The following is a 3,769-nucleotide window of genomic DNA, read 5'->3' on the forward strand; positions in this document are numbered from 1 at the left end:
TTATCAAAATATTTTTTAAATGTTCACAGAGCAAACATTAAAAACCCTTGCACCAAATCATCTATATTATTCTTAGTGAACAATTAATTAGCTCATTGAACCTTTTCCTTAAGGAAATGTGAATGGTCAAAGAGACATCCTGGTTACCTCCCTTTCCCACACTTTCCTCTCTCTGTCCCCCTCCCCAAGATCCCCCAAACAACAAGAAGATTATGTCGTTAAACTATTTAAATACCTTGGGCATTAGCAGCAGGAATCAATTTTGCTAAATACTGGAAACAAGATATTTGGGCTGATTGCTATTAAAAAGCATATGCTGGGCAGATTGTGTAGAGTAGGAGGTCTTAGCCTGGGTTCCATGAACCTATTTATTAAGTTTTTCATAACTATATTTCAATATAATTTGTTTCCTTTGAAGTCATATATATTTCATGCATCTAAAAACATTATTCTCAGAAGGGTTCGTTAGACTTCACTAGATCTGCCAAAGAGGACAAGAGGGATCATTCTACCAGAATGATAGTCCCCTACAGTCCTTAATCAACAGTTTTAGAAGAATGTATTAAAATAGTAATGTTTAGCTGTAGTCTCAGGTTCATTTCAAGTCAACAGTGATTTAAGTGCCTACTATGTGCACCCTGGACCACAGTGAAAAATAACAGTCCTTGCCTGAAAGGAATTTATGAGTCAGTAAGAAGCTAATACAAATTAATATAAGAACATAATGCTAATTAGAATATGATTAATTAAACAGGTTGAGGTGAGAGGTTACAGAAAGCTGCAGCCATTTATGAAGCTTACTTAACGCTCTCATCGCCAGGCGATAGGGCACTCACCTTGGAGTTAAGAGAACATCCAAGTTCAGGTCCCCTCATAGATGAGATGTGTGATCCTGGGAAAGTCACTTATCCTCTGTATTTCAGTTTTCTCATTCATGGAAGGAGGGACTTGGATTTGATATCCTCTGAGGTTTCTTTCAGCTCTAGATTGATCATCTTGTAATCCTGTTACCTCTGACCTAAACTGTTGTTAGAATAGCCTCCTACTTGGTCTCCCTGAAGTTGCACACAGTTTTTGTCTTCTCCATCCTCCATATATCCCTAGAACGCACTCGCCTCTTACTTCTGCCTTGGAGAATTTTTAGTTTCAAGTATTGTAGGAAACTTATCCTGACATCTCCCCCCGCTCTCCCATTTGCTAATGATCTCTCCCTGGAAATGACTGTATATGTGTATGTATTACCTATTTGATGTTCTGTTTACGTGCTTCCTCCAATAGATTGTAAGTGCTCTGAGGACAGGGGCCATTTCTTTTTTGTCTTTGTAACCTTAGCACTTACAACAGTATACCTTGCTTATAATAAAATGATAGATGCATGTATTATTGAATGGAATTAGGAGAGGGATTCCAGAAAGTATCATGGAGGTCACATCTGAACTGGGCCATGAAGAAAGATTTCAGCAGGTAGAGATGAAGGGAGGAGAATCAGTTCCATGCTTAGGTGCACAGAATTGTTCTCATGCTGAAATAATAAACCAGAAGTAGTGGCAAGTGTCTTGGGCTGAGAGTGAAAAGACTGGGCTCTTGTCTTGGTTCTGTCACTAGAAACATAAAACCTCAGAGTAGAAAGAACTAACTACTCCACCACTACCTACAGTATCCCTAATATGTGGTTTTCTGTTCTTTGCTTGAAGTCCTCCACTGAAGGAAATATCTCCCCGCATATCATATGCCAGACAGTTCCACTTTTGGTGAACTCTGTTTATTATGATATATTTTATTACATGACCCTTTACCTACCTCTTTGCGTCTTAAATCAGTGACTTCTTGTACTGCCCTCCAGAAATTAGCAGAACAAGTGTAATCCTTCTTCCCTAGGACAGGCCTTCAAACACTTGACGTAACTTGCCTTTGTCTTCTCTTCTTTAGGCTAAACTTGCACAGCTCTTTCAGCCAGTTCATATTGTAACTTCTCCAGCCCACTGATCGTGTTGGTCACTCTTTGGTTGATGTGCTCTGCTTCTGTCATTTCTATGATGTAACCCTCATACCTGAACATGGTATTCCAGATGTGGTCTGGGAGAGAAGAATACTGTGGGATTCCCATCGGCTTCATTTTGGCTCCTGTGATTAATTTCCTCATTCAGCCAACTTTTATGAAGTGTCTCTATAATAAGCTAGGGAACTGTGCTAGGCTTGGGAGAGAAATACAAATCATGTAAACATTGCTTTTCAGAGAACTGGCATCTAATAGAAGAGGTAATAAGTACACATGCAACATAAATACAAAGGTATGCAAAATAGTTAAATACAAGGCAATTTGGGTGTTAGGATCAGGAAAGATTTCTTGAAAAAGAATGTTCCTGAGATGTGTCCTAAAGGAAGAGAGAAACTGAGGCTGAGGGAAGGAGGAAGTGTGTCCTGGTATGTGAGATGGTCAATGCGAGAACATAGAGCTGGGAAGATGGAGTGTTGTGTCTTTGGTTGGATTCCAGAGAAGCAGAGAGAGAGAGAGTAATATGTAGTGAGACTGGAAAGATAGGTTGGATCCAGGAGGTTGTGAAGAACTTTAAAAGCTAAACAAAGGAGGTTGTAATTTTATCCTGGAGGCGACTAGGAGCCCACTGGATTTGATTAAAAGACTGATAAGGTCAGATCTATGCTTAAAGAAAATCACTTTGGCAGCACTGTTAGAGGATGAGCTGGAAAGATTTGAGGCAGGGAGATCAATTAGGAGGATACTGTAGTTAACAATAGGAGTGAAGTGAGGTCCTGAATAAAGGTGGTGTCTGTGAGAAGTGAAAAGGGATCAGTTATCAGTTGCAAGAGATGTTGTGGAATTAAAAAGTTTACTTTGGGCAATTGTGATTGAACACAGGGCATTTAGAGTAAGAAGGGGAGCATTCAGAGACTGTGAGCCTGGGAGACTGAAAGAAGGCTGGTGCCTTAGGTATAGGGAAGTTTAGAAGAAGAGAGGTGTTAGTAGGTCCTTGGGTCTTAACCGTTTTTTGTGTGTGTCTCCTCAGTGTTGCTTTTAAATGCACAAAGTAAAATGTGTCAGATTAAAAAAGAAGAAACCAATTATAGAAAAAGTTATATACACATTTGTATATGTGTTTGTGTATACACACACACTCAACTCAAGTTCATGCATCCCAGTTTAAAAACCCCTAGTAGGAGAAAAGGTAATTAATTCAGTTTTGGACATGTTGAATTTGAGATGTCTCCAGGACATTCTTCAATTATAAAAATAATAATCTTGTAACTCACAGAATAACTGTGAAGAAAGTGCTTTATAACTCTTAAAGTGCCATATAAATGACTTACTATATGCCTTTATAGATGCAAACTTAGATTATATTGACTTTTAGCTGTTTTGTTATCCTGTTTTCTTATTAAGTTTTCAATCTGCTAACTTCCCCTCCACTCTTCCTCTAAAACTGCTGTCTATTCATTCCTTCCCCTTCCTGTATATGTGCTGATTTTTTTGAACCAGTTATAGGATTTTACATTAGTTTTGATCATATTCCATTTTAGATGTGACTTTTAGCTCCTAAAGATCATTTAAAATGCTGATTGACATCCACATGTTGACCATTTTTTCTTAGCTCTTTATCATTGACAAATTTGATAAAAATGTCGCCTATTCCTTCATGTAAGATAAAATTAACATAATCTTGGGTCACCATCTGGAGATTTCTCTCCAGATTGACATTGAGAGATGTGTGTGTGTGTGTGTGTGTGTGTGTGTGTGTGTGTGTGTGTGTGT

This window comes from Petaurus breviceps, unplaced genomic scaffold (genome assembly GCF_028583685.1).
Source record: "Petaurus breviceps papuanus isolate PSGF00001 unplaced genomic scaffold, PetGlider_PUasm1.0 154, whole genome shotgun sequence".
Classification (NCBI taxonomy): domain Eukaryota; kingdom Metazoa; phylum Chordata; class Mammalia; order Diprotodontia; family Petauridae; genus Petaurus; species Petaurus breviceps.